This window comes from Triticum urartu, chromosome 5 (assembly GCF_003073215.2).
Source record: "Triticum urartu cultivar G1812 chromosome 5, Tu2.1, whole genome shotgun sequence".
NCBI classification, from domain to species: domain Eukaryota; kingdom Viridiplantae; phylum Streptophyta; class Magnoliopsida; order Poales; family Poaceae; genus Triticum; species Triticum urartu.
In genome coordinates, this window is record NC_053026.1 from 459,210,396 (window position 1) to 459,224,255 (window position 13,860).

General features: G+C 46.6%; 1 pseudogene; it reads right to left on the reverse strand.

Moving 5' to 3' along the window:
- Window positions 1–225: 225 nt before the first annotated feature.
- Window positions 226–2,228, reverse strand: LOC125507138 (annotated as a pseudogene).
- Window positions 2,229–13,860: the final 11,632 nt, after the last annotated feature.

Sequence of the window (13,860 nt, forward strand, 5' to 3'; positions counted from 1 at the left end):
ATATATTTGCGGAGAGGAGTCAATCGGTGTCGGTGGGTCGAGCGGGGGTAGGATGGGCTGGATATGAAGGAGAGGAAGCTCTATGCTGATGTATTTCTATAGAGGTGTCATTTGCAGTCAGTCAAAAAATTAAATTGAAATCTTTATTCAAGAAGCGGAACAAGATATACTACAACTTATATGGCTTCAAGGATACAAAGGCTATGGTGCTATCTATAATTATCATCATCTCCCCGGGTGGCTGATGCCTTCTCCTGCTAAATCATTTCCCTTTTTCTTTCTTTTGACCAGGCTCCCCAGATAAATTTGGTAGAAGTGTTCTGCCATAAGCCACAGGATTGTTGTCAACTCACCGCCACTGTTGAGCTTCTCGGCGTGGAACTTCCGGCTGCATTTGTTGCCTGCGTAGACAAGAATATCCGTCCACACCTCACGGACGAGTTTCACCGGGTCAACCGTGCCACCTTTCTCCATTGCCAACAGCTCCTTAGCAAGTTGAGCTACGTAGGAGAGACGAGGAGAATCGTACATGAAGCTTTTGCTCTCATACTCATCATACAGTTTCTCAGCAAGCTCATCTCTGTCGGTGGCCCTGGAATTAGAATCGGCGTCATCGTGCAGGCGGAACAGATTCTTGAGCGTGGCACCCGAGTTCATGTTCCGACGCCTATGGGTCGATCGCCAAGTCTTGACTAAACTTTCACAAGTTAGTTGGTACAACCTGTTTTGGGAGAGGCCTGGTAGCATGTCTGGTTGTTCCACGAGAAGGTACATCATGTAGTTGGATATTATCTTGATCGCCTTCACATCGTCTTCTTTGGCTTGCTCGCTCTTGGCGAGGAAAACATCGGTGCCGATGTGCCAGATGATGATGCACTCCTGGAACTCGACACCGAGGGAATCTTTGAATATGCTGCCTTCTTCTAGTAACTCCTCACGAGCCAGTGGTTCCTCGCCCCACCTGTTCTTGAGCATGCCCAGTGAGTTCACACCCCCAGCATTGTACATCTTCTTCATATGTTCAGAGATACTATCCTTGACATGGTCAGGCATGTCAATAACCCATGAGAAATGCTTCCTGTTCCAAAGCTCATGTTGTACTGTCCCATGGTATATGACCACCTCCTTGATCTGTACCGGCTGCCTCCTCCTACCCTGACAAGATGGTGAAGACATGCAACCACACGCCTGAGGCGGTCCCATCTTTCATTGCACAGAGCTGCGTATCGAAGCCAGTGCCAGCTCGTGGTACTCAGGAAGGCAAATGCCCAAGAGGAGCCTAGGGCGTTCAGCAGCGATGTCATCTCCATGAACAAGGCACCACCATACAATACGTAGGTGATATTGACGTCAACTCTGCGGTGGGCGTTCTTGTCAATGAACTTGAAAAGCAGCAGTGACGCGACAATGGCGATCGGCGAGATGAGACGTACCAAGTAGCCGACGCAGGTGGAGATGACCGGTGCCTTGGTGTACAACATGTCATACATGAGGGAGAGCTCGGTCTCCATCAACCGCCATAGCCTGACCTCGCCTATCAATTTGGTGGTGTCTTGGCCGTGTGAATCATCTTCCATCACTGGATAGTCGACCATGGCGCGCTTGCAAATGTGGAACAGCGAGTGAGCTCGTCGCACAAGGGACTCCTCATCGAAGTCTCCATCCTTGAACACTTTATCGTGAGGGTGGAAATGTCCATGCATGGCAGCTGGTTGCTTCTTGATGGAGCCTCGGATGTTGTCGAGGTTGCCGCCCATGAGCGCCCACGTCCTCTCCCCGTACTTGACGGCGCCGATGGCGAACATCAAGGCGGAGGCAAGCCGGAGCAACGCCCCTCTGTCCACGACATGCTCGTAGAGGACATACACGGCTCCGGACATTTGGAGGATGGCACTCAGCAGGTGGCGCTTCCACAGCTTGTTGTCCTCCAGAGAGTAGGCGGTGATGTTGTCGGGGCCGCCGAGGTGCAGCAGGAGGAATGGCGCCCAGAACGCCACGATCGGCTGGTCGCGCGGCGCGCCCTTGAGGGAGAGGTGGCCGAGGGCGTACGTCGCGGTGTAGTCGGCCAGCTGATAGGCCAGCCAGAGGAAGAACCGCAGCACGGAGTGGGCTCCACGCCGGCGGATCCCGGCAAAGAGGAAGAGGGCGACCTGGAGCCCGAGGCTGAGGAGCACCAGGATCTGGATGGACCAATTGTTCCAGAGCTCGCGGGGCCAGGCAGCCACCATTGCTCCCTGCCCGCGTCGGCCGCAGGACTATACGTACGCGCCTGCAGTTTCACGAAACATATACGCCCGCAAATCACTAATTAAGCAACGCCCGTGCTTACAAATGCCGTGCGCTTAACAAAATATACGTACGTAAGTACAGGATTGCAATACGATGCGCCAAACTACGACCGGCTTCTCAGCATCACAATTGACAAATGTTGATGTATATATACATACCGCCGGCCGAGAAGAGGATGGACGATGCGGCCGCCGATGAAACAGGAAATGGTGGAGAGGATTAGATCCGTTTACTTGACTCACGACTAACTAGTACAGCTGCGTATGATTCCTCGCTGGATCTTTAGAGAAAAAAAATGCATCAACCATGTTCCCCGCCCATGTGGCGGCGGGCGGGTGGGTGTACCGTATCGCACCACAGACCAGCGGACGTGCCAAGAGTCGGAAGCCCCCCTGTGGCACTTCCACTTAACATAGTGCAGTTAATTCGTAGTTGTTGTACACATGGGCAACTTTATCGCCGCCCAAGTCGGCAGGCCACATCGTAGATTGGATCACTGTTGCATTTCAGAGGTATACATTCAATTAAATAAGACGGCTGCTACGAAAAGATTTTTTTTGAAATCTACCATGTCTCTAGTTATTCATAGAAGGCAGGAATTTCTGCCGAAATAATGTGCAAAATAAAATCTGAGGGTTCAGTCACCCAAACTTTGCAAAGATTATTTGCTACTCCCTCCTTAGCTAGTCCATGCGCGGCGCTGTTCGCCGTCCTCCGGATCCAGGACACCTTCCATTCCCTTGTCGCCAGCATGTTTTTCACCTACTTGATCAAAGGTCCCAGCACGGATAAATCGTTCTCCTCCCTCTGTAGTTTGCGTACCACCTCTTGGCAGTCCATCTCAATGTGCAGTTTCGCGAAGTTTAGCTCCCCCGCTAGTTGCACCGCCCTCTTGCAGGCCCGGAGCTCCAACATTGTTGGGTCTCCACGCATAGGATAGTAATGGCATGCTCCACCGAGGAAAGCCCCGTCCTCGTTCCTGAACACCACGCCACCGCCCCCTTCTCCCCTCCCTTAGTAGCTGCACCATCAACATTCGCCTTGATCCACCCTTCCTCTTGAGCGCTCCACTTCTGGACCGGAGTTACTTCCGGGATTTTGCTCGCTCTGCCATTAACATTCTGCCACTGCTCCATGAGCCTCCTAACCATGCCAGCCGTGTCCGCCTCCTCCTCAATCCTCTTCCCATCTCGCGCGTTATTCCGTGCCATCCACAAAGCATATAATCCCTGCACCATTATAGCTCGAGCATCGTCCGACGCATCAGCAAACCATGTCAGGAGCCACTGAGATAACGCACTCTGGGAGCTTACTGACTCCGGCGGGATTGCCGCCGGTGCTCCCAATTCCGAGTACAACACTTTCTAGAATTTTGCAGAGTGTGGACAGCTCCAAAACCTGTGAAGATTCGTCTCCTCTCGTCCGCACACAACACAGAACACCACGGGTTTAATCTTGCGCCGATGAAGCTCAGATCCCACCGCCAGCCCATTGCGAATAAGTCGCCGAGTATGAATTTTTACTCTGCCCGGTGCCACAGTATCCCTCATCCAAGATCTATGATTCGCGACTGAGGAGGACGACCCCGGACTGCCTGTCTTAGCCCGTTTCAGGCCCATGCAAAGGTGGTAAGCTGATATAACAGTAAAACAACATCCTTTGTATGATTCCATGCGAGATAGTCCTCCACCGTCGGCCCCCCACTGATATTTGCAAGATCTCGTGTGCCTCCGCCGGAGGGAACATATTCTGCACCTTAGCTTGATCCCACCCGGAGCTCGTGTTGTTCATAAGATCACTGACTCTTGTTATGCCCGGGACAAACACCTAGCCCATTGGCTTCAGGCCGCCCTTCCGCGGTATCCAATAATCATGATGTATACGTACTTGGGATCCGTCTCCAATTCGCCAAATGAGCCCTTCCAGGAGGATGTCACGGCCATGAAGTGAAGGAAATATGCCCTGGAGGCAATAATAAAGTTGTTATTTATATTTTCTTATATCATGATAAATGTTTATTATTCATGCTAGAATTGTATTAACCGGAAACTTAGTACATGTGTGAATACATAGACAAACAGAGTGTCACTAGTTTGCCTCTACTTGACTAGCTCGCTGAATCAATGATGGTTATGTTTCCTAACCATAGACATGGGTTGTCGTTTGATTAACAGGATCACATCATTAGAGAATGATGTGATTGACTTGACCCATCCGTTAGCTTAGCACGATGATCGTTTAGTTTGTTGCTATTGCTTTCTCCATAACTTATACATGTTCCTATGACTATGAGATTATGCAACTCCCGAATACCGAGGAACACTTAGTGTGCTTCCAAACGTCACAACGTAACTGGGTGACTATAAAGATGCTCTACAGGTGTATCAGATGGTGTTTGTTGAGTTGGCATAGATCGAGATTAGGATTTGTCACTCCGAGTATCAGAGAGGTATCTCTGGACCCTCTCGGTAATGCACATCACTATAAGCCTCGCAAGCAATGTGACTAATGAGTTAGTTACGGGATGATGCATTACGGAACGGGTAAAGAGACTTGCCGGTAACGAGATTGAACTAGGTATTGAGATACTGACGATCGAATCTCGGGCAAGTATCATACCGATGACAAAGGGAACAACGTATGTTGTTATGCGGTTTGACCGATAAAGATCTTCGTAGAATATGTAGGAGCCAATATGAGCATCTAGGTTCCGCTATTGGTTATTGACCGAAGATGTGTCTCGGTCATGTCTACATAGTTCTCGAACTCGTAGGGTCCGGACGCTTAACGTTTGATGATGATTTGTATTATGAGTTATGTGATTTGATGACCGAATTTTGTTCGGAGTCCCGGATGAGACCGGGGACATGACGAGGAGTCTCGAAATGGTCGAGACATAAAGATCAATATATTGGACGACTATATTTGTACATCGGAATGGTTTCGGGTGAGATCGGACATTTACCGATGTACCGAGAGGTTACCGGAACCCCCCGGGAGGTATATGGGCCTTATTGGGCCATAGTGGGAGAGAGGAGAAAGGAGCAAAGGAGGGGGTACCCCCCCAAGCCCAATTCAAATTGGGAGGGGGGCCGGCCCCCCTTTCCTTCCTCCCCCTTCCTTCTCTCCTAATCCAACTAGGGAAGGGGGGGATCCTACTCCCAGTGGGAGTAGGACTCCCCTTGGGGTGTGCCTAGGAGGCCGGCCCCTCCCCCTCCTCCACTCCTTTATATACGGGGGAGGGGGAACCCCATAGACACACAAGTTGATCATTGATCTCTTAGCCGTGTGCGGTGCCCCCCTCCACCATAATCCACCTCGGTCATATCATAGCGGTGCTTAGGCGAAGCCCTGTTCCGGTAGCATCATCATCACCGTCGTCATGCCGTCGTGCTGACGAAGCTCTCCCTCGACACTCTACTGGATCATGAGTTCGTGGGACGTCACCGAGGCAAACGTGTGCAGATCGCGAAGGTGCCGTACCTTCGGTGCTAGGATCGATCGATCGTGAAGACGTACGACTACATCAACCGCGTTGTCATAACGCTTCCGCTTATGGTCTACGAGGGTACGTGGACGACACTCTTCCCTCTCGTTGCTATGCATCACCATGATCTTGCATGTGCATAGGAAAATTTTGAAATTACTACGTTCCCCAATAGTGGTATCAGAGCCAGGTTTATGCGTAGATGTTATATGTAGGAGTAGAACACAAAGGAGTTGTGGGCATGGGTATATACATATTGCTTGCCGTCACTTGTTGATTCTTGATTCAGCGATATTGTTGGATGAAGTGGCCCAGACCGACATTACGCGTATGCTTACGCCAGACTGGTTCTACCAACGTGCTTCGCACACAGGTGGCTGGTGGGTGTCAGTTTCTCCAACTTTAGTTAAATCAGATTCAATGAACATGGTTCTTTCCGAAGATCAAAAAGCAATCACTATACCGCGTTGTGGTTTTTGATGCGTAGGTAAGAACTGTATTTGCTCAGCCCATAGCAGCCACGTAAAACTTGCAACAACAAAGTAGAGGGCGTCTAACTTGTTTTTGCAGGGCATGTTGTGATGTCATATGATCAAGACATGATGCTAAATTTTATTGTATGAGATGATCATGTTTTGTAACACCGTTATCGGCAACTGGCAGTAGCCATATGGTTGTCGCTTTATTGTATGAAATGCAATCGCCATGTAATTGCTTTACTTTATCACTAAGCGGTAGAGATAGTCGTAGAAGCAATAGTTGGCGAGACAACAACGATGCTTCGATGGAGATCACGGTGTCAAGCCGGTGACGATGGTGATCATGACGGTGCTTTGGAGATGGAGATCAAAGGCACAAGATGATGATGGCCATATCATATCACTTATATTGATTGCATGTGATGTTTATCCTTTATGCATCTTATTTTGCTTAGTTCGACGGTAGCATTATAAGATGATCTCTCACTAAATTTCAAGGTATAAGTGTTCTCCCTGAGTATGCACCGTTGCTACAGTTCGTCGTGCCGAGACACCTCGTGATGATCGGGTGTGATAAGCTCTACATTCACATACAATGGGTGCAAGCCAGTTTTGCACATGCAAAATACTCGGGTTAAACTTGATGAGCCTAGCATATGCAGATATGGCCTCAGAACATTGAGACCGAAAGGTCGAGCGTGAATCATATAGTAGATATGATCAACATAGCGATGTTCACCATTGGAAACTACTCCATCTCATGTGATGATCGGACATGGTTTAGTTGATGTGGATCACGTGATCACTTAGATGATTAGAGAGATGTCTATCTAAGTGGGAGTTCTTAAGTAATTTGATTAATTGAACTTTAATTTATCATGAACTTAATACCTGATAGTATTTTGCATGTCCATGTTGTTGTAGATAGATGGCCCGTGCTGTTGTTCCATTGAATTTTAATGTGTTCCTAGAGAAAGCTAAGTTGAAAGATGATGGTAGCAACTACACGGACTGGGTCCGTAACTTGAGGATTATCCTCATTGCTGCACAGAAGAATTACGTCCTGGAAGCACCGCTAGGTGACAAACCCGCTGCAGGAGTAACGCCAACACCTAGCAGAGCAAAGCTGATGACTACTGGATAGTTCAGTGTGCCATTCTTTACGGCTTAGAACCGGGACTTCAACGACGTTTTGAACGTCATGGAGCATATGAGATGTTCCAGGAGTTGAAGTTAATATTTCAAGCAAATGCCCGGATTGAGAGATATGAAGTCTCCAATAAGTTCTATAGCTGCAAGATGGAGGAGAACCGTTCTGTCAGTGAGCATATACTCAAAATGTCTGGGTATAATAATCACTTGATTCAATTGGGAGTTAATCTTCCAGATGATTGCGTCATTGACAGAATTCTCCAATCACTTGACTCAACTGGGAGTTAATCTTCCTGATGATAGTGTCATTGACAGAGTTCTTCAATCACTGCCACCAAGCTACAAGAGCTTCATGATGAACTATAATATGCAAGGGATGGATAAGACGATTCCTGAGCTCTTCGCAATGCTAAAGGCTGCGGAGGTAGAAATCAAGAAGGAGCATCAAGTGTTGATGGTCAACAAGACCACCAGTTTCAAGAAAAAGGGTAAAGGGAAGAAGGGGAACTTCAAGAAGAACAGCAAGCCAGTAGCTGCTCAAGTGAAGAAACCCAAATCTGGACCTAAACATGAGACTGAGTGCTTCTACTGCAAAGGTATTGGTCACTGGAAGCAGTACTACCCCAAATATTTGGCGGAGAAGAAGGATGGCAAAGTGAAAGGTATATTTGATATACATGTTATTGATGTGTACCTTACTAATGCTCGCAGTAGCGCCTGGGTATTTGATACTAGTTCTGTTGCTAATATTTGCAACTCGAAACATGGCTACGGATTAATAGAATATTGGCTAAGGACGAGGTGACGATGCGCGTGGGAAATGGTTCCAAAGTCGATGTGATCGCCGTCGGCACGCTACCTCTACATCTACCTTCGGGATTAGTTTTAGACCTAAATAATTGTTATTTGGTGCCAGCGTTGAGCATGAACATTATATCTGGATCTTGTTTGATGCGAGATGGTTATTCATTTAAATGAAAGAATAATGGTTGTTCTATTTAAATAGTAATATCTTTTATGGTCATGCACCCTTGATGAGTGGTCTATTTTTACTAAATCTTGATGACACATGTTCATAGTATTGAAGCCAAAAGATGCAGAGTTGATAATGATAGTGCAACTTATTTGTGGCACTACCGTTTAGGTCATATTGGTGTAAAGCGCATGAAGAAACTCCATTCTGATGGACTTCTGGAATTACTTGATTATGAACCACTTGGTACTTGCGAACCATGCCTCATGGGCAAGATGACTAAAACTCCATTCTCCGGAACAATGGAGCGAGCAACAGAGTTATTGGAAATCATACATACTGATGTATGTGGTCCAATGAACATTGAAGCTCGCGGGAGATATCGTTATTTTCTCACCATCACAAATGATTTGAGCAGATATGGGTATATCTACTTAATGAAACATAAGTCTGAAACATTTGAAAAGTTCAAAGAATTTCAAAGTGAAGTGGAAAATCATCGTAACAAGAAAATCAAGTTTCTACGATCTGATCGTGGAGGTGAATATTTGAGTTATCAGTTTGGACTTCATTTGAAATAATGTGGAATAGTTTCGCAACTCACGCCACCTAGAACACCACAACGTAATGGTGTGTCCGAATGTCGTAACCGCACTTTATTAGATATGGTGCGATCTATGATGTCTCTCACTGATTTACCGCTATCGTTTTGGGGTTATGCTTTAGAGACGGCTGCATTCACGTTAAATAGGGCACCATCTAAATCCGTTGAGATGACACCTTATGAACTGTGGTTTGGCAAGAAACCCAAGTTCTCGTTTCTTAACGTTTGGGGATGCGATGCTTATGTGAAAAAGCTTCAACCTCATAAGCTCGAACCCAAATCGGAGAAATGTGTCTTCATAGGACACCCAAAGGAGACTGTTGGGTACACCTTCTATCACAGATCCGAAGGCAAGATATTCGTTCCTAAGAATGGATCCTTTCTAGAGAAGGAGTTCCTCTCGAAAGAAGTGAGTGGGAGGAAAGTAGAACTTGATGAGGTAATTGTACTTTCTCCCTTATTGGAAAGTAGTTCATCACTGAAATGAGTTCCAGTGATTCCTACACCAGTAAGTGAGGAAGCTAATGATGATGATCATGAAACTTCTAATCAAGTTACTGCCGAACCTCGTAGGTCAACCAGAGTAAGATCTGCACCAGAGTGGTACGGTAATCCTATTTTGGAAGTCATGTTACTTGACCATGACGAACCTATGAACTATGAGGAAGCGACGATGAGCCCAGATTCCGCAAAATGGCTTGAGGCCATGAAATCTGAGATGGGATCCATGTATGAGAACAAAGTATGGACTTTGGTTGACTTGCCCGATGATCGGCAGGCCATAGAGAATAAATGGATCTTCAAGAGGAAGACTGACGCTGATGGTAATATCACTGTCTACAAAGCTCGACTTGTTGGAAAAGGTTTTCGACAAGTTCAAGGAGTTGACTACGATGAGACCTTCTCACCCGTAGCGATGCTTAAGTCCGTCCGAATCATGTTAGCAATTACCGCATTTTATGATTATGATATTTGGCAAATGGAAGTCAAAACTGCATTCCCTAATGGATATCTTAAAGAAGAGTTGTATATGCTGCAAACAGAAGGTTTTGTCGATCCAAAAGGTGCTAACAAAGTGCGCAAGCTCCAACGATCCATTTATGGACAGGTGCAAGCCTCTCGGAGTTGGAATATACACTTTGATAGTGTGATCAAAGCATATGGTTTTATACAGACTTTTGGAGAAGCATGTATTTACAAGAAAGTGAGTGGGAGCTCCGTAGCATTTCTGATATTATATGTAGATGACATATTGTTGATCGGAAATGATACTGAATTTCTAAATAGCATAAAAGGATACTTGAATAAGAATTTTTCAATGAAGGACCTCGATGAAGCTGCTTATATATTGGGCATCAAGATCTATAGAGATAGATCAAGACGCTTAATTGGACTTTCAAAAAGCACATACCTTGATAAAGTTTTGAAGAAGTTCAAAATGGATCAGGCAAAGAAAGGGTTCTTGCCTGTATTAGAAGGTGTGAAGTTGAGTCAGACTCAATGCCCGACCACTGCAGAAGATAGAGAGAAAATGAAAGGTGTTCCCTATGCTTAAGCCATAGGTTCTATCATGTATGCAATGCTATGTACCAGACCTGATGTGTGCCTTGCTATTAGTTTAGCAAGGAGGTACCAAAGTAATCCAGGAGTGGATCACTAGACAGCGGTCAAGAATATCCTGAAATACCTGAAAAGACTAAGGATATGTTTCTCATATATGGAGGTGACAAAGAGCTCGTCGTAAAGGGTTACGCCGATGCAAGCTTTGACACTGATCCGGATGACTCTAAGTCACAAACCGGATACATGTTTTTATTAAATGGTGGAGCTATCAGTTGGTGCAGTTCCAAGGAGAGCGTCGTAACGGGATCTACGTGTGAAGCGGAATACATAGCTGCTTCGGAAGCAGCAAATGAAGGAGTCTGGATGAAGGAGTTCATATCCGATCTAGGTGTCATACCTAGTGCATCGGGTCCAATGAAAATCTTTTGTGACAATACTGGTGCAATTTCCTTGGCAAATGTCGTGGTTTTGTGATGGCAGATGTCCTAGTGTGAGGACTTAGTCGTGGAGCCATCGCAACGTAGTTAGCTTAAAGGGGTTGGTCGAAATCGAGAAACGCAACACACAAGACAAGGATTTAGAAAGCTTCGGGCCCCGGGAAACATCATCCGGTAATAACCCTACATGCTGTTTGTGGCTAGGTCTCATTATGCTCATCAGGGAGTCGCGGTAAACCGGCTCTCCTAGTTGTGTCTAAACTTAAGATTATTTCTTGCCTCCCCCTCTTGGGGAGCCCTGCCCCTCCTTATATAAGTTAGAGGGGCGGGTTACATGTGGAGTCCTATTAGGATTAGGACTAGTCTACCTTCTAATACAAACCGGATACAAGTCTGGGTCTTGACTCCTTGTAAGGGAAATATTCCTCACGCCTTTCCTTTTAAACCGGCCCACTATTAACATAAACCGCCCTTCTGGGCCTTGGGCCTTGTCATCCGTCTGTCCCGCCTGCCGGGTTACCAGTGAGTCACAATGTTCAGGCGGGTTGCTTGTAAACCGTCTGGTCAGGGCGACTCATCAGTGAATCGCTAAGTGTCAACTGGGTCTCAAGTAAGCCGCCAAGTCCGGCCGGGTCATACTGCGGGGTATATCCCTGACAGCAAAGGAATCCAGATTTCACAAGAGAACCAAGCACATCAAGAGACGCTTCAATTCCATCGGCGATCAAGTCAAGGAGGGAGACATAGAGATTTGCAAGATACATATGGATCTGAATGTTGCAGACCCGTTGACTAAGCCTCTCTCACGAGCAAAACATGATCAGCACCAAGACTCCATGGGTGTTAGAATCATTACAATGTAATCTAGATTATTGACTCTAGTGCAAGTGGGAGAATGAAGGATGCCCTAGAGGCAATAATAAAGTTGTTATTTATATTTCCTTATATCATGATAAATGTTTATTATTCATGCTAGAATTGTATTAACTCGAAACTTAGTACATGTGTGAATACATAGACAAACAGAGTGTCACTAGTTTGCCTCTACTTGACTAGCTCATTGAATCAATGATGGTTATGTTTCCTAACCATAGACATGAGTTGTCATTTGATTAACGGGATCACATCATTAGAGAATGAAGTGATTGACTTGACCCATCCATTAGCTTAGCACGATGACCGTTTAGTTTGTTGCTATTGCTTTCTACATAACTCATACATGCTCCTATGACTATGAGATCATGCAACTCCCGAATACCAAAGGAACACTTAGTGTGCTATCAAATGTCACAATGTAACTGGGTGACTATAAAGATGCTCTACAGGTGTCTCCGGTGGTGTTTGTTGAGTTGGCGTAGATCGAGATTAGGATTTGTCACTCCGAGTATCGGAGGGGTATCTCTGGGCCCTCTCGGTAATGCACATCACTATAAGCCTTGCAAGCAATGTGACTAATGAGTTAGTTACGGGATGATGCATTATGGAAAGAGTAAAGAGACTTGCCGGTAATGAGATTGAACTAGGTATTGAGATACCGACTATCGAATCTCGGGCAAGTAACATACCGATGACAAAGGGAACAACGTATGTTGTTATGCGGTTTGACCGATAAAGATCTTCGTAGTGTAGGAGCCAATATGAGCATCCAGGTTCCGCTATTGGTTATTGACCGGATATGTGTCTCGGTCATGTCTACATAGTTCTCGAACTCGTAGGGTCCGCACGCTTAACGTTCGATGATGATTTGTATTATAAGTTATGTGATTTGATAACCGAAGTTTGTTCGGAGCCTCGGATGAGATCGGGGACATGATGAGGAGTCTTGAAATGGTCGAGACATAAAGATCGATGTATTGGACGACTATATTTGGACATCGGAATGGTTCCGGGTGAGATCGGGCATTTACCGATGTGCTAGGAGGTTACCAGAACCCCTCGGGAGGTATATGGGCCTTATTGGCCCATAGTGGGAGAGAGGAGAAAGGAGAAAAGGAGGGGGCACCCCCCAAGACCAATCCGAAATGGGAGCCCCCCTTTCCTTCCTCCTTCCTCCCCCTTCATTCTCTCCTAATCCAACTAGGGAAGGGGGGAATCCTACTCCCGGTGGGAGTAGGACTCTCCTTGGGGCGCGCCTAGGAGGCCGCCCCCTCCTCCACTCCTTCATATACTGGGGAGGGGGCACCCCATAGATACACAAGTTGATCATTGATCTCTTAGCCGTGTGCGGTGCCCCCCTCCACTATAATCCACCTCAGTCATATGGTAGCGGTGCTTAGGCGAAGCCCTGTTCTGGTAGCATCATCATCACCGTCATCATGTCGTCGTGCTGACGAAGCGCTCCCTCGACACTCTACTGGATCGTCAGTTCATGGGACGTCACCGAGCCGAACGTGTGTAGGTCGTGGAGGTGTCGTACCTTCGGTGCTAGGATCGGTCGATCGTGAAGACGTACGACTACATAAATCGCGTTGTCATAACGCTTCCGCTTACGGTCTACGAGGGTACGTGGACAACACTCTTCCCTCTCGTTTCTATGCATCACCATGATCTGGCGTGTGCATAGGAAAATTTGGAAATTACCGCGTTCCCCAACATGAAGGATGCTCCTAAAAGTGAACGACCCCCCTATGGGCAAGTGGTATTGAGAATGGAGCCGTCTGTGTAGTACCTTGCTCTAAGCACTCTTGCACGCAATGAATTTGGTACGTGCAGCAGCCGCCATGCTTGGTCGGCAAGCAATGCTTGATTGAAAGCATCTGGATCCCTAAACCCAAGTCCACCTTCTTGCTTCCTTGTGCACATTTTGTCCCATGCAATCCAATGTACTCTTTTCTCACCATTAGCCTCACCCCACCAGAAGTTTGAAGAAATAGAAG